Source organism: Zalophus californianus, chromosome 15, assembly GCF_009762305.2.
Source record: "Zalophus californianus isolate mZalCal1 chromosome 15, mZalCal1.pri.v2, whole genome shotgun sequence".
Taxonomy (NCBI): domain Eukaryota; kingdom Metazoa; phylum Chordata; class Mammalia; order Carnivora; family Otariidae; genus Zalophus; species Zalophus californianus.
This window is the reverse complement of record NC_045609.1, coordinates 83,470,647-83,488,706: the sequence shown is the minus strand read 5'-3', so window position 1 is coordinate 83,488,706 and position 18,060 is coordinate 83,470,647. Positions and strand designations below refer to the sequence as shown.

The window sequence follows — 18,060 nt, the reverse complement described above, 5'->3', positions numbered from 1 at the left end:
TAAGCACTGGATGTTATATGCAACTGATGAATCACTGAACTCTATCTCTGAAACTAATAATACACGAAATGTTAATTAATTGAACTTAAATAAAAAAATAAAAACAATTTCAAAAAATTAAGCATCCAAAAAAGCACATAGGTATGCTTGTAAATTCTTACTAATGGGTAAAAATGGGACTTCCTAGGAAACATAAATATGTAAGGACAAGCTATAATAAAACTTAGAACAGCAACACTTTTCACAAATCTCATTTCCCAGGAGGGTAGCGGAGCCACTTTATTAATTAATTCATTTAACAGGCATTCCCAGAGGCCTGCTGTACGTGCACTCCATTCTGGGGCCGCACAAAGCTCACATTCTGCTGGACAGAGTGGATTCACAGGGAGCCTACTGGCAGTGAAATTGAAACATTAGCTTCACTTGTCAGAGTGGAGGTAAACAAGCACGTTAATAACGGAGACTCTCTGGTACCTGGAGTAAGGTGACGTCACGCACTTGACAAGCACACACTGCAGGCATCTTCATATCAAATTTTGCAAATACAAAACAAAACAAAAGAACCCTCTGGGATGTCCGCTTGGTGAAAACGGTCAAGGAAATATCAATTAAAATATATAGCAATTGCCCAGAGTTAAGTAAACATCTTTCATATTTCCTATTTATTTCCACATAGACACAATGAGAATACTAGAAGAAGCCATTCCACTAATCTGATTAAAATTTAGAACCGCATTTTATAATTACCAAATTACTTAGCTTTGATCGTGACCATCATGATTTTAAATTAGGGAGTACAAAATAATGGTTTATCGAGATTAATCTCCTTGAACAAAATTCATATATTTTTAAGATTAATGTTTTTACCTTATGACAATCATGGGCTTCGCAGTTATTCGCCAAGCACATAAAATTTAAAAAGAAATCGTCACAAATCAAATTGGCTTTCCACTACCTTACCCCAAAACTCTAATCACAAGTCACATAGAGAAGATGCAAATTGGAAGTCACTTTCCAACAGATGCTCCGTCAAGATTTCTTTGTTTTTTATTAATCTTGCTTAGGCAAGATCTTAACAGCAGCATGTAGTGGAAAGTAAATCCACAAAGTGGTACTATAATGACTAATTTTAATTATTTTCCAGAATCACTACTTGTTTTCAAAATTGAGTATGTTTTTCACAAGCTAATTATCTGGCTACACAGTTAAAAGTTTGCAAAATAGAATGCTCCTAGTTCCTGTCTAAACAAAAAGCAGAGGATAATGAAGCCCACTTGTTTTGAATTTAAATCAACTGTTTAGGTGTCAGGAAGAGGCAAAAAGCAGAAATCTAGGTTGATCAATTAAAAAGCACAGTCAATAGGAGGCATTTGTTGGAGAGAATCACAAACCTCAAATGCAACTACATGCAAATTCGGGTAAGGCAGTCACCGTTATTTGGGATAAAACCGTTACCACACATAAAAAGCAAAACTGCAGTATTAATGTGGACGAAGATATGGGCCTCCGAGACCGTCCCTGAGTCACTCCACCCCTCCCCAACTCCAGCTGTTTTGCAGGCTGAATTGTGGCCCCCCCCCCAAAGTCATATGTTGAAGTCCTAAGCCTCAGCACCTCAGAACATGAGTGTGTTTGGAGAGAGGGCCTTAAAAGAGGTAATTAAGTTTAAATGAGGTCATGGGGGCGGGCGGGAGGCTAATCCAATATATCATTATAAGGAGAGAAGATGCACAAAGCCATGCAGAGAAGGAGACATATAAAGAAGAAAAGGAGGGAACCATGGGAAGCAAGCACCCCTGCCCGAAGCCTTGATCTAGGATTTCTGGATTTCCTCCAGAGAGGTGGGGAAATGAATTTCTATAAGGTAGGCCACCCACTCTGCCTTATTTTGATATGGCAGCACTAAGCAAGCTCCCTCACTGCTCAAAACACACTTCCAGGGTCCTAGAACCTTCCCTAGCTCCCTCCCCCTGTAGACACTTCCTGCTTCCTGCGCCTGCCCTCTGAAGAATGCTCCTGATGCCCTCCCTCCCCTTCCTCAGAGCTTGGCTTCAAGGCCTCCTTTCCTAAGAGCTAAGCCTTAGAACAACTTAGAAGTTGTAGCCCAGCTCCCGCGTCAGCACAGCTGATCCCCGTACCCTGCCTATTTCAGGAACATTATATGATCCACCCACTTACTATCATCATTGTCTATCAACTCTCCTCATTAGAATATAAACTCCACAAGGGTAGGGATCTTTGGCTACCAAGAGACCTCTCTTGTCTCTAGAAAAGAACAATGAATCCGTGTATGCATTCGGTTGTCATTTTTAAAAAATGTTTAAAGTCAAGAGAAAAGGACAGAGCTAATACAAACAAGGACAAGGTAAAACTGTTCCATCCGGCGAAGGTCATGACTTGAAATAAGGAGAGACCAATTCTGCCAGTGGACAGGAAAATGGACTTCTGACGAAGTTACCCACTGCTTTTCCAATCCTTTTAAAGATTTAAACCAGGGCGCCTGGGGTGGCTCAGTTGGTTAAGTGTCTGCCTTCAGCTTCGGTCATGATCCCGGGGTCCTGGGACCGAGGCCCACGTAGTCGGGCTCCGTGTTCAGCGTGGAGTCTGCTGCTCCCTCTGCCTGCTGCTCCCTCTGCCTGCTGCTCCCCCTGCCTGTGCTCTCTCTCCCTTTCTCTGTCAAATAAATAAAATCTTAAAAAAAAAAAAAAAAAATCCCTAAACCGATAGCTAATGAGAACCATTCTAAAGAAATTCATGTACCGGGTGCCTGGGTGGCTCAGATGGTTAAGCGTCTGCCTTCGGCTCAGGTCATGATCCCAGAATCCTGGGATCGAGTCCCGCATCGGGCTCCCTGCTCCTTGGGAGCCTGCTTCTCCCTCTGCCTCTCTCTCTGTCTCTCATGAATAAATAAATAAAATCTTTAAAAAAAAAAAAAAAAAAAGAAATTCATGTACCAAAACAATTTTTACAATAAACTCAAAATGCATGTTCTGAGACCACGGTGCTTCCAGAGTTGCGCTGAATTCGTGTTTCCAACGCATCTCCCTGCTGGGGTTCGCCAGGGGGGCTCCTGAATGCGAGAACCGGCCTTGCAGCTACAGGCATTCCCAGGTGCTCTCCTTCCTCTCCAGTGCACGCTCTTACCCATTTTATCGTTTTCAAAGCAAATTAAAGCCTGCCCAGGAAAAAGGAACCACCCGATGAGTCTTACAGAAAACTGCCTGCTCACTGAATGGAAATTGCATTAATAACGACAATCCGATATGCTGTAGAATTTGTGCGTTTTTGTACGTACAGCAAAAGCATGGGGCTCTGTGGTAAGACCAAAGTATGGTCTGCGGGTCTATTTTACCAGGCAGTAACGAGGTTCTGCTCCAGCATCCAAGAGCAGCCTGTGGCTTCTCTCCAAGGCAAAGCTTCCCCTCGGGGCTCAGCCACATCGGATCATGATAAGCCTCCATCAAAACACATGGCAAAGGCTAAGACCAAAAGGCGGGTGCTGGTGCCCACCCAGCCATCACAATGCAGGCATGTAATCCAGGAAAAATGAGGAAGCAGAAAGCCTCATTCTGCTAAAGGGCTTTGCTTGCATTTGAGAGAACCTCATGCCCAGTGCACTGTGCTGGTCACTGCCCAGCAGATGAGAAACAAAGTGAGCCTTTCCGCCCCCGTGGGGCCCCGGCAGCGTGGATGCAACCCAGACACAACTCTCTGGAGGGTTTCCTGGGCACGCCGATTCTGTATGGATCAGGACACAGTGAGGTTGTGCAGCCAAATGACTCAACTCCCCTCACTCTACCACCTGAGAGCCTCATCTTTTCATAAGGAAAGCAGGCAAGGGCAAATGTGCCTTGTTTTGAAATATTAAAATTATCTTCAAATTGCTAACATTTTTGTTATTTTGCCAGATGGACAATCTACTTGATTACTAACATCAGTTATGAGTCAGGCCGTAAAATTTCAAGCGAAGGGTTATGAAGGTAATGGGGAAGAAACAGCCAGAGCTCAGAAAAATTCAATATGCCAGGTTTTAGAAAGGCTCAAAAAGTCCTCCCTTATCACATGGCTGTGAGTGGGATTGCTGAGAATCCATTCTCAGGCCAGTCTGAAAGTCGCTCTGAGACGTGGCTTCCAGAGTTGACTGTGTCTGAGCCACTATGAAAACCTCAACGTCGATGCCCCAACATTAGGGTCACGAGTCAAAGGCGGCCTCATTCTGACTTCCCGCCAGCCTTGGCGTGACCGTGAGGTTCTTCCTGCCTTGGAGGAGGAGGCCGGGAGGCCACGGGGCCCAGCCGAACATCACTGTGGCTTCACCCCTTTCCACGCACTACGTTCCACTTAGAACTAGCATGATCTAAGCCTTTTGCAATCAGAGGGCAACATTTCGGGTCCAGGAAGAATAGGGTCCTTTCTATGAGAACCAGAATCTGTGCAGTGTTCAGACCACCCACTGTAGCTAGATATTTTGGTGAACAGGTGGCTCAGAATGAAGACAGCTAGATATTTTGGTGAACAGGTGGCTCAGAATGAAGACAGCAGGGGACTAGAGAGGCCAGCTCACACCCATTTGGTGTCTCCTTCCCGCCGGCCGGATGGGTGCTCAGGACATATTGAGGATACAAGAGCAGAGGCGTTAGGAACACCACTTATAAAACGTATTGCTCAGAAACAGTTGCCAACTATGCCCAGAGCTACGGGAGCTGACGCTGACAGAGCGTGACAAGTCGAGCCTCACCTCCCCCTGCCCCGGGGCTCTCGGCCATGGCCAGGTGGCTCCACCTGTCTGGTGGACGCAGGCTGCCCTGGCCCTGGATACAGGGCGTCCAGGACAAGAGCTCTGGAGCAACAAGACAACGGCCAGGACAAGCAGGGTCAAAGAAGACAAGGGGAGAGGGCCGGCGGGGCACCTGAGGTCCTTGGGGCGGTCCACTCAGCGCCTCCCACAAATGTGAGTGTCACCCCTTGCTACAGGCCAGGCCCTGTGCCGGGGCTTGGGACGTGAATGGAAAGGAACCAGCATGGTGCCTGCCCATGTCCAGTGAGAAACGACCACTAAGAGAAGAATCTCTGCGCTGGGACAGGGCCAGGATGGGTGCCATGGGTGCTGTCGAGGAATGAAACGGGCTAGCTAGCCAGGTAGAGGCAGAGGCGGCAGTGGGGGGTGGGGGGTGGGTGAACTCAGCCCAGGCAAAGGTGCTGCTTAATCACAGTAGCGAATGCATCAGGAGCCCAAGGTCTGGGAGCCCAACAGGCCTCGTTATGGTAGGTGGTCAGAGAGGTAGAAAGAGGACAGCAAAGAGGAGGCCACGAGCACCAGGCACGGGACACAGTAGGCTCTGCAGAGCCAGGAGGCCACGAGCACCAGGCACGGGACACAGTAGGCTCTGCAGAGCCAGAAGGCCAAGGCACCTGGCACGGGACACAGTAGGCTCTGCAGAGCCAGGAGGCCACGAGCACCAGGCACGGGACACAGTAGGCTCTGCAGAGCCAGGAGGCCACGAGCACCAGGCACGGGACACAGTAGGCTCTGCAGAGCCAGGAGGCCACGAGCACCAGGCACGGGACACAGTAGGCTCTGCAGAGCCAGGAGGCCACGAGCACCAGGCACGGGACACAGTAGGCTCTGCAGAGCCAGAAGGCCAAGGCACCTGGCTGGCAGCATTCACTAATCCTGTTCTTATATGCGAGACGTCATCAGAAGCCAAGAAATAATGGGGAGAGGGGCACTGCTCAATCATATTTGCCTTCAAGCCTCCCATGTCTTAACAGCTAATCATTACCAGAGCAGACTGGACACTACTCCAGTCCAGAAGTATACCAACATGACAGGGAAAGAAGGTTGCCTGTTATGGAAACTTGAAAACACCAACAACTTGGATGTTCACTTTGAAATAAGCATACTCCATTAACTACTTCGTATTTGGCTTGCTGTTTACACACTCTTAGACACAAATGCCATCCCTTTCCTGACAAGTACAGAGTGAAAAGGGGGAAAAGATATCTTTGGAACAACTCAGAATTTTCTAGACTATGTATCCAACAATTAGAAGGCTAACTCCATGGAAAGACAGAAGTGATGAAGCCCTGCCTTTAGTGGTTGGCAGTGTGGAAGGACAGGAGGCAGAGAAGATTATCAACAAGAGAAGGTTTGGGGGCACTCTGTGGTCATTTCTCTGGAATCTAAAACGAAAAAACAATAATCAGAGAAAATGTCAAAATGAGAAACCAGAGGGCACACCAGATGTTCCCTGCTTCTCCTTGGGATGCACCTGTAGACGCCCTTCTTTGCCTACAGCATGGACAGAGCAAGGGGGGGCGACTCTGTGCTTGACTGAGTAAAATTTCTTCCTTTCCTGTCACTGCCAGTAAAACATTCAATTATAAAAAAAAAAAAAAGTCAGCTTAGTACTCAGAAAATTCAATTACAAGGGGCCTGCTTGTTAGCACAATTCTTATTCTCCTCCCCAGTAATTTTTTTTTATATTTTTGACATATAATAACATATGACTTCCAAATCTCTCTAATTCAGATTTACTGGCAAAGGGAGAATACTTATTGGTGGGAAATGTGAATTTCAGCATATAGTTTGTAAAAACAGATTTTATGTATATATAGTAACTTACTCAAAAATCGACTGCCAAAGTATAGACAGTGATTTTTCAGATACCTACTTCTGGGCTGATGGTTATGTATAGCTTTTTCTTTCTATTCCAACAGCCCTGTTAACATATTTGGATTCGTTAAAACATACGTAAACTATCTACTATGAGTTTAGGAATTTTTATTATATAATCACTCCTCCCTGCCCTTCTCGAAACTCCTGCTTCAAATCTTTGTTTATTTTTATTTGAAATTATTTATTTCAAATAATATAAGCCATGGTAAAAAAAATACATACATATATATATATATATATATATATATATATATATATATATACACACACACATATGCATTTTAAAACATTAGTATTTCTTAATAGTCTTTCTCCATCCTGAAAAGCATGGTCCAAAGTGGTCTTTATATGTAATAAAAAAGGGTATCTTTTCTTAATAAATAATTAATGGCTCATTAAAAAAAAAGAAAACTGATTTTCCAGGGACGGAAAGTAAATACATGAATTTTTAAGAAGGAACATGTAAGCCCAAAGCATGGTTATAAACACATAACCAAGAAGACATCAATATCTTCCTGTTGTTGCGAGTCTCCAACTCATTTTGATAAGCAGAGTAGCAGAAAACGACCCACAGCAATGGCCCTCTTGCAGGGTTAAACTAACCCATTCCTCTCTCCACAGCCACTCAGCACTGTCTCACTTTCCCCTTGCACCACTGGGGGGACCAAGAAGCAGAGCTCCCCCATAACTTCACCATCCAGGAAGATTTCCAGGGCTCCAGTGCAACAAGGAGAGGGGGAGTGGAGGATGGACCAATGTCATTACAAATGCCACTGCTTTAGAGAGACAGACATCACTCCCAAAAAAGCGAAGCACTCATTAGCAGCTTGATTCTGATGCTCTGTCTTCTCCATTGGTTCCTTGGTGGAGAATATTATTAGTATTCTACCAAAGAAGTAGGAATTGAAGGTATATTAGCAAATGAAATAATCAGGCTCAAAAAACTGTGAGTTAAGTAACATGTTATTAAACTAAAGGGCATTAAAAGATCATTTTGCTAGGACTAATTGATTTTTAGCTTTCTAAACAATAAGCCACACAAAATTTAATAGTTCATTTGTTTCTGTATACATTCTTAAACTATTTTTATTCAAAAATATCCTCAAAAGATACTGATTGGCATTGTTCATAAGATGAAATGATCAAACATCTTCATGAACTCAGAGTGGTTGGGAGGGTTGACTGCTGAGTTGGGACACGGGTCCCCACAGTGATGGAAGATGCTAACACTGGGCAAGGGGTACCTGTGAACACACTGTAGGATCTTTGCAACTTGTCCATAAGTCTACTTATTCCAAATTATAAAGCTCCTTAAAAAAATAGGAGAAATGCAACACCCCCCAAAAGGGGGAATCTCTCTTTCTAGAAAAACTATAAAATTCATCTAGAGAGGAAACTTGTTTATGATATAAAGTTTTTTTTTTTTACTTATGTAAAGATGTCTAATCAAAAAGCTTGAACAAAAAGAACCCTGCATGAGTCTGCTACTGCCACTCAGTGAGGTCCAACCTGCTCGTCAAGGTGACACACTCTGATTTAAGCCATTTTTTTTATATTGGACACAACAAAGGGACTGAGACTTGGAGATATTTGAATCTCAGAAACGCAGTATTTGTGGGTATGCTAAATACTTCTTAGAAGCTGATCGTAAAAGAAGGTAAAACTACATTGACGGATGGGGTGCCTCGAAGATGGGGTGTATTTTTCAGAGATAGGGAGATGCTAATGACAAAAAAGGTGATTTAGTAAGCTAATTATGCAACTACTTTCCAGCCGGCCATTTGTAAGCACAAATCCTGATTAAAAATGAATGCAGGCAATATCAGCATGTAGAAAGTTGGAGGTCTGAACCCCTGCGCGGCTCCTGGAAGCTCAGATACAGCAATGCACAGCGCCCCCCCCCCCCCACGCCCACGTCCAAGACTACAAAGACAAAACCACCGGACTATGCTATTAGAACTGCATCCTGATGGAATGTCATCGAATTAACAGCCTCGGTCAGACACTCACCGTGTTAGTACTACTCTGCTATGCAGCAGGCCCGTCTACACACAGCACCGTGCTTTTATTCTCCTCTTGAGGCCTCCCTCAGCGATACCTCTGCTGCTTGTCAGAACGGAAGAAGCTGAATGAACATCCAAAGACGCAGAATGTCCTCCCGAATGTTTAACTTTCATGCTTTTTTTTAAAGATTTTATTTATTTATTTGACACAGAGAGAGAGAGAGAGAGAGAGAGAGAGAGAGCACAAGTAGGCAGAGTGGCAGGCAGAGGGAGAGGGAGAAGCAGGCTCTCCACTGAGCAAGGAGCCGGACGGGAGGCTCGATCCCAGGACCCCAGGATCATGACCTGAGCTGAAGGCAGCCGCTTAACAGACTGAGCCACCCAGGTGCCCCTAACTTCCATACTTTTTAATTAAAATAGCGCTAAGCTCTATATTAAATTAAGGACATGACTGAAGAAGACCCAGTAAAGGAAAGAGAAGCCATGCATGCGCAGGTTCCACACTCGAGGTCATCATTTCGACACATTCTGATTCTAAGCACTGCCCAGGATACCACTTGCCCAAGACAGATGGGGGAACGATGCCAGGAAGCCCTGGAAGCTGCTATTTACAGCAGGGGCCAAATTTACTCAGTCCCCCCATTTCACACTGACACCTCAAAGAAAGGGACATTGGTCCTTGAGGGCTGACAGCCTTGCTGGGCATCCCCACTTTCAACCATGTATCATGAGCACTGAAGCAGTGAGTCCAAGGATGGGAATAGTTGCTGCCGAAGAGAAGCTGAAAGGGCGCTGGATGGTCACGCAAGGCACACAGGAGAACCCTCGTAGCTGCTCCAATCCGACAACCAAACCGCCGCTTGGAGCAGGGAGGCACGGCACACAACGGACACGTGCCTGTCACTGTAACTCACCTACGTGTTACCAGTATGTTCGGGTGGACCTGCCCACCAAGGGCTGCTGTTACAAAATACCAGAATGGGAGCTTAGGGAGCAGAAGTTTATTTTCTCAGTTTGGAAGCCTGGATGTCCAAGATCAAGGGATCAGCAGAGTTCTTCTCTCCGTCTTGGGCTGGCCAAGGCCGCCCCTGCCACCTCTTCACGTGGCCCCTCGAGCCCCTGCTCCCCTTCTTCTGTGTCCTCACCTCCGCTTCTTACCAGGACACCAGTCAGATTGGATTAGCCTCGGTTTAACTTAATTACCTCTTTAAAGACCTGATCTCCAAACAAGGTTGCAGCCTGAGGAGCTGGGGGTTTGACACTTCACATCTGCATTTCAGGGAAGACACATTTTGGGGAAGACAGGAACAGACCTCCTTTTTCCTGTGTGTGTGGGTCCAGGGAGTGAAACACCGGCTCATCTCTGTCTCATACATCTTAACCCCAATGCATTTTCTACAATTTTCAGTTTCAGTTCCTTTAAAAAACTTGATGAACATACAAAAAACGACCTGAATATAAAAGTTTCCTTGGTTCTTCTGATTTTCCCCAACCTCTGTCAGTGGTCTCACCGCACCCAATTCAACAATTGTTCAGTGACTGACTTTTCTTGGCCTTTCCGTAGCTTGTGGAAAAGAAAATATCTTCCGATGACAGGTAACAAAGCTAAGTAATTTTAACAGGGACAGGTATTATCAAGTTTAGAAACAAACACCAGGGACGCTTGGCAAACACGCATCTTGAAGCACTGAGCACAGCTCTCCCTAAAACCCCCGCCCGCCAGCTGCTGTCCTGAGGACACTGAGGGCACCAACCCAGAGGACATAAGGCGCCAAGGAGAGGGCAGGTTAGAGGAGTTGTTTGGGTTTACGAATATTCAAAAGAAAATAGCTCAAAACAGACATAAAGACAAAAGGGGGGGGAGGCAAATCCCTAAAAGGTGGGAAGAGAGTTTCACATCCCCCTCTCCCTTGTGCCTCCCTGCAATCCCCACCCTGCCTCCCGCCTCCCGCAGCTGAGCTGGGGGCTCTTCTGCTCATGCATTTCCCCAGAGCCTCTCCCTCTGCAGCTAGGGCTGCCACAGGAAATGCAGGACACGCTGTTGGATGTTAATTTCAGATAAAAAGCAAGTCACTTTTAATGTATATATTTCATGCACTATGTGGGACATACTCATACTTAAAAAATCATTGCTTATCTGAAATTTAAATTTAATGGGATGTCCCGTATTTTTACTTGCTAAATGCGGCAGCCCCACCTGCGGCTCACTCCTGCCCAGTCAAGTCAAAGCTGCTCTGATGTACACTTCCCTGAGCCTCCCCCGTTCTCGAACTGGGCTCCTCTTCTTCCTCATCCCGTCTGCTCAGTCTGGGTGCTCCCCAAGGCCCCTTTCTGAGCTTCTGGTCATTCTCTCTGGGCAGACTTTAAAATTTTGTACATTTAAATACCGTTTCTACGGAGAAAGACAACTGTTCATTTACCCAGGAAGATACAAGGAAGTCCACTCCAGGACCCAAGAGAGGAAAGATCTGTAACCAAATGAAATCTTTGAACTGTTTGTCCTGTAATTTATCCCTAATGCTCTCGGTATTTGTTCTGTGAGCGAGCGGCTAAGGACACTGAAAGATGAAGGCAGAGTCTCAAGATGTGAGAATCTCAATCTATAAGGGAGAGGACAGTGTGACCATGGGACAGTGCTGCGTGAGTGGAAGTCAGAATGGTAAGGGCCAGCCTACACCTCCCACGGGTGTGGGCTAGGGCGTGGGGAGTATGACGGAGGGCGGGAGCTGGAGACAGAGGTGCCACAGCCTGTAAGCGTGGGCTCCACAGATGGACCACGCTCTGCACTGAATGGGATTCCACATCCAGAAATGCTGTCAAAATCAGCTCCATATCCAGAGTAGTCAATCCACAGAGACAGGAAGAATGGCACCAGGAGAGGAGAAGGGAGACTTATTAATTAATGGGTAGTTAAGAGTTTCCATTTGGGAGGATAAAATGAATTCTGCAGATGGATGGAGGTGAAGGTTTTACAAAAATGTGAATGTACTCACCGCCATTCAACAGTGCATGTAAAAAAGATTAAGGTGGCGGGGCGCCTGGGGTGGCTCAGTCAGTTAAGTGTCCGACTCTGGATGTCAGCTCAAGTCATGATCTCAGGGCCCTGAGGTCAAGCCCCACGCCACACTCTGCGCTGGGCGTGGGACTTGCTTAAGATTCTCTCAATCCCTCTTCTGCCCTTACCCCCCCCCACACCCTTCTCTCTCTCTCTCTCTCTCAAAAAAAAAAAAGTTAAGGTGGTAAATTTTGTGTTATGTATATTTTACCACAATTAATTTTTTTAATTTTTAAAAAATCATCCTTGACATGATCTAGCACCCCTATATGGACCAAATGGCCAAGAGGGGAGCAAGTAAAATGACAGAGGTAGAAGAACCTAGCAAAAAGCTAAGAAAGTAACCATGAAACACCAGGCAGCTTTAACCAAAATCTTTACATCTTTAGGTCTGCTCTGAACAGATAATGCATCTACATGTTCACACTTGTTAGGACCTGCGGAGTATTCCAGCAAGTCTAGTTCAACCACGGTGAATTAATGGTTTCTGCTTTACACCTTGATGTGTTTTCACCTAAAAGGAAAACTCCAGAACAAAGCCATAAGCTCAATTCTGAATTTGCAGAATTAAGCAAACACTATCCTCTAAGTTGAACCTTAATAACATGGTTGTCCTTCACTTGGAAAATAACAGCAGAACGTCCGAAGAAAAAGGGGAAAGGACCCTGAATTTTAATAGGGCACAGACTATGGGTATCAGCGGTGCAGAGGACAGAAACACGTGAACTTTGGAAAAACACAGCTTTATCTCAGTACAAACTGCAGGAGGTCACTGCCAAGAGAGCACTGTTGGCTGGGTTCGGGGGAAGCATGAGAAGCCCAAATCTGGGCAGGAGATTGGACCAGACAGAAGTCAGATGCTGTCTGTCCTAGGCACTGGCCGGCAAGCTACGCCAGGCACCTATTTTTCTCATTTAAAGAAGACTCTTGTACCTCCTACCTCCAACCAAAAAACAGATTCATAAATACTGAGAACGAACTGGTGGTTGTGTGTGTGTTGGGGGGAGGGGGGTGTTGAAATAGCTAAAGGGGATTAAGAGGTACAAACTTCCAGTTATAAAATAAGTAAGTCATAGGATGAAAACCACAGCCTAGGGAATAAAGTCAGTAATATTGTAATGACGTTGTATGGTGACAGACAGTAGCCAGACCTAATGTGGTGAGCACCGCGTAAAGCACAGAACTGTCGGGTCACTGTGTGTGCACCTAAAATTAATGTAACGTCATATGTCAATGGTACGTCGATTAAAATAAAACAAATAAAAAGAGTCTTCCAGCTCAAAATGTTATGACTTGAGGAGCCCATTTTGAACCGATGTTATTTACCGGGCTCTACCATTAGCGATACCCGAAGAACATCAGAAGATTCTCCTTGGACACGACGAGACTGTCAGTTCTGCAGCCTTACCTACGCAACAGCATACTACGTCAAAGGATGCTTCTTAAATTTCCAAAAGGGAAAACCCCAAATATCTTGACGGAGACTCTCTCAGATTAATGAAAGTATTCCTATTCCATGGTTTTTGAATCTCCTAAAAATCTTCTCCATATGGCATTTTCTCCTCAGATCAAGGCTACCAGCGTGCAAGAAAACGTCACTCTTCAAGATGCAGAAGCCTATCTGAGCTGGCCTGGATTGGCTGTATGTTGGCATTACGTGTCTGAAGCATGCCTTTACAGTTATGTCCTTGAAGATCTCCAAACAGACAAACTATTATGTGGACTTAACATGTATTAACTAGAAATATTTTAAAAAATATGTCTTTTTTTTTTTTTTTTTTTAAGATGACGAGAAATCCATAGGAGCTCAGAATCTCCCGGAGAACGACAGTACGCACCACAGACGGCCAATACACACAGTAGGCTTCTCATCATTTTGGCTTCTGGCAAGTTAGTATATTATCATTTTATGAGAATTATAATCCATACATAGTGTAACTAATGAAATAAAACCCAGCATGGAACTGCCTAAACCACCTTACACTATGCAGTTTCACGGAAGTAATGTACAGAATGCAATTAAAAAACCAGTTTTCATCTCTTAAAGCTGGAAATCAAGGACAAAGCTGAGGCACCGCGAAAGAAGGTGTTAGCAGGGATCCCATTAGCAGACACTCATTCTAGGTGCACTGTCCGGAGATGCAAGTCTCTGGAAGTTTTCTTGTGTTTCCTGCCCACACCCCCTCCCTTCCCCACCCCCTTCCTCTTTGTTATACCACAGCGTCCACGAGGGTAGGGACAGGGCTACAGGGTGCAGGACTGAAGGCTCAGAACTGAGAATGTGGGCACGTGATAATACCTATCTATCTATAAAGATATGGTGGACCAGTGGATGAACTAACCATCCCCCTCTCTACAGTCCTGGCCAGCTGACAGATGTGAGTGAAGAGGAGAAACAATGGCCAGCGTCCATCCCTCTTTGGACTTGACCAGACCAGAGCTACAAGACCAACCACGCCAGCACAGCAAACCCTGCCCCTTGCCCAGACACCATGATGGAAAGGCCACAATGCCACCAGCCACTGGGAGCCCACTGCCTGGGGGGAGTACAGTTTTCCCTCCCAATGAGTCCAAGGCAATCCTCCCTTCAAGAGCAGCTCAAATCTCCACCTGCCTCACCGTTCCTCGGAGAGCTCTTCCCTCTGACAACTGCAGGCCTCTAGCCTCTGTCAGACTGCAACTATGAAAACATTGTTCTGAAGGCCAAAAGAATTCATTGATGATATTAACGAACCAGAATCCCATTACCAGTAAAACCTTGCTTTTGTATAAGGCCCAATCTGGTGTCCACGGTGGGATTTGGGACCTCAACAGTTGACAGAATGGAATGTGGATGATTACCAGGAGGACAAGTGATGAATTCAAACATGTCTGTAGAAACACGAGCCCCTGACCGTTTACAGAGATCCGTAAACAGCTTAAAGCCAGAGCAACACTCGGCTCATGAACATGATCAACAATACTATTTGATTTATAAATAGGCATTTAAATGCACTCTGATTTACAGATACCATTTCATTGTAAGCTTTTAAGCTTTGCAGTCTCCATTTGTTTTTCTGTTTTGCTCATCCAATCTCTCACACTGACATCTTTAAGTACTCCTTTCAAATGCTTTTGACTCAGCAAGACTGCTTGTGGGAACAGATCCTAAGGAAACAGTCCTAAACAGAGAAATGTCCGAGGTAGAAAGACCGTCGAGGCAGCATTCCTTATCCCTGGAAATAACCTAAATATTTCAGAGTTACAAAATAGTGAAGAGAAACAAGGAATGCTCTTTTTGGCTGACAAAATTTACAAAGTGATGTTAGGAAGGCAAAGCAATCACATAGAGCCAAGAGCCAGTCATAGGATATTCTGTATGAACACAGTGAGGACCTCTAGCAGATGGTGGGGAACGAAGATGCAGAACGTGGAAGTTTGCATGGAAGGCCAAGGCTCATGTAGCGAGAGAGGAACAGGAAACAAAGGAAATTGAAAGAGAAAATTATTACGGGAGTGACCAGGATGGAGGCAGACAGACCAAGCGATGCCATAAAAAGATAGGGAGGAAAAAGTGCTCAGAGAGGTGAAAGAAATAAGGACTCAAGGTCATAAATAAGGGATTGCAGTGTATTTCAAACACACACACACACACACACACACACACACACACAAACACACACACACGCACATTTTGGTAGCACAATTCCAGTAATTGCATATATCACATAACATAAGGAAATTACTTAATCTCTCTGAGTTATCAATGTATTCATGTATAAATTTAGGGTAACTGTTCTACCCACAAGTGTTGTCTTGAAAATGTCTTGAAAAACCTAATGAATCTTCAAACATGTCCATCAGCAACAAGGAAAAACCAAATGCCCGTGGGAGACCCAGAGGACGACAGCTGGTCTCAGGGCATCAGCCGTGGTTGTCAGGAAGCTGTCGGGGTCCCCGAGGCAGAATCGTTCCCCCAGTGAGAGGGGAGAAGGCCAGAGGTGTGGCTAGAAATGGAGGCAGCAGCACCTAGACATTCTCTAGGGGCCGCTGAGTGGTGATGGAACAGTAAAGAACAGACCAGTCTGGCCTGGGATGAAGGAAGCGTTTGAAGGTAGGAGAGCCCGCAGCTCAAGAAAGACTAGATAGAGGATGCGAGAGGACGTGCAGATGGTGAACGCAGCAAGTCCCAAAAAGGTGAGGGAGTGAAAACAAAGATCAAGCACAACTAGCTTTGAACGGGAGAGGACACATTTGTCTCCAATTCAGGAGAGACCTGTAGACAGGACTGCAATAACAGGCATTCTCCACCAACAGTGAAGGGAAAAGAGCCCGAGGCCACTCCCATCTGATGGCTCGTACAAAAGGCGAGGAGGAAGCACGACCTCCGGGCAAGGGCTCGAGGTAGACGGTCGCGCATGGACAAGGCAGCCGGTCGGGGACACAGCCAGACGCTAGAACAGCAAACAGAAAAAACAGAAGTCCTATCTTACGAACCTCTGTATCCTGCATGCCACCTCGCAAAGCAGAGCTAAGGGACTGATGGGCGTGGGTCAACCTCTCAAATGCAAGGGTCACGTGGCCTGGTCTCAAGGCAGGATCCTGAGGCTGTGCTCTTCACCGAAGAGAAAGAATGCCGGTCCCAAGAGTCGCCTCCACCGCAGGGGACGTGCACCCACTTCAAGAGGGAGCACAAAGCCACAGCTGTCACCCAAGCCCTTTCTACTCAGGGCTGAATCTTTTGTTACATTAGCAAGTTGGCTTTTTTTTTTTTTTTTTTAATGTTTCAAAACCTCACTGACATTGAAAAGGAAGGAGAAAAGACAAGACTTCCGCAACTGGAGGAGGAGAGTACAAAGAGATATGCCCCCGTCTCCCCAGCTGCAGAGCTCAGCAGCAGATGGGGGTGGGGTACATATTTATTAATAAGTTGGAGAAATTCTGAATTACCAACAGCAGCCTTTTGCTCACGCATGAGCGTGAATTTTAGCCTCTTCATTCTTCAACAGATGGAACAGTGAGGTCGCCCAGCCTGGAGACTGCCACACACAGGGTCATACAGAACGCTTCCACGGTGGTGGCTCATGGGACATGCCGACTTGGAAAGAATAACAGGTTTCCACTAAGTTGCAAGTGGTTTTTCCCTTTAAAAGTTGGCAGCGCTTCTGAAGACACACGCTGACCGCTCTTGTGTTTGTCTCTGCCCACTGACTGTCTGTACCAAGCAGCAAAGACTGCTTCCAATGCCTTGTTTCTTTCTTTCTGGACCAAGTATGCACTTCCACGTGAAGTTTGATAGAAAAGCTCACAGAAGGTACTTCCAAACTTGGGAACTTAAGAGTCCACATAATGAATGATACCTTCACACCCAGGTTCCAAAAAGTGACTCACCAGTGACTCCAAAGGGCAGCTTTTGTTCTTAGTTTTCCCTGATGCAACCCAAGGACCTGGCAGATGACACACCTTCTAGAAGATCTTTCATTCGTGAACAGCACAACCGTCCCTTCCCTGACTCCCAGGTACCAAGGATCCTGTGATGCCAACCCCTGGGAGTAAATCCTCCTGTGACAGCTGAGATACACCTGACTGAGGAGCTACGTCTCCATGAGCTTCCAAGTCAGACATAAAGGTGCAATGAGACAATTCAACGCAGAAACACAGCCAAATATGCAGAGCCGCATTGGAACAGACAGAGCAGTTCCTTTAGGCCGGAGGTATAGGGCAGTAAGAGGGAAGTCTGGCTCTCACTGCCCATGCTATTTAGATGTTTTTTGGGATTGGTTTGTTTGTTTGCATCTACAAAAACAACCACAAAAAGTTGGCTTGGACTATTTTGAAAATGTCCGTAAGTTATCTCGTGTGTAGGTAGGGTTTTTCTGCCTTTTCTTCTTTAGCTCTGCATAATTTATCCCGAAATCAACCTTGTGGAAGCATATTTTAAGCCTCTGAATGAGCTGTAGTTACAAAAAGCACCCATCAGTCAAAGAGCATTACCGAAGCCATCCTGTCTATTTCAGGGTCTAAAAAAACAAGGCAGAGCCATTTGTCCACAATCCATCACTGTTCATCCCTGTGAGCAGGAACTCAAGATAAACAGGGCACAGACATGAACGGAGGCTTCTGTTCACACTGTCTTCACCATGGTCCTGGGCTTCCAGGGGGGCTGGCAGCAAGAAATGGCAGGACAGTGCTCGGGTTCAGGCCACTGATATGTCCGCCTCACACAGAATGGTGCACGCATACACTTATAAATATAATACCACAAATATAACTCTGGATTGGAAAAAGAGAATGAAGGAGCAGCCTAAGGGAGGACCACAGGGCAGAGCGCAGGTACCACACTT

At 45.6% G+C, this 18,060-nt stretch overlaps 1 protein-coding gene across 5 annotated transcripts in view; it reads right to left on the bottom strand.

Annotated features, from left to right (window-relative positions):
- DOCK1 (dedicator of cytokinesis 1) overlaps positions 1 to 18,060 on the bottom strand; it is a 495,128-nt gene that overhangs the window by 203,761 nt on the left and 273,307 nt on the right. The gene's annotated exons all lie outside the window — the stretch shown is intronic.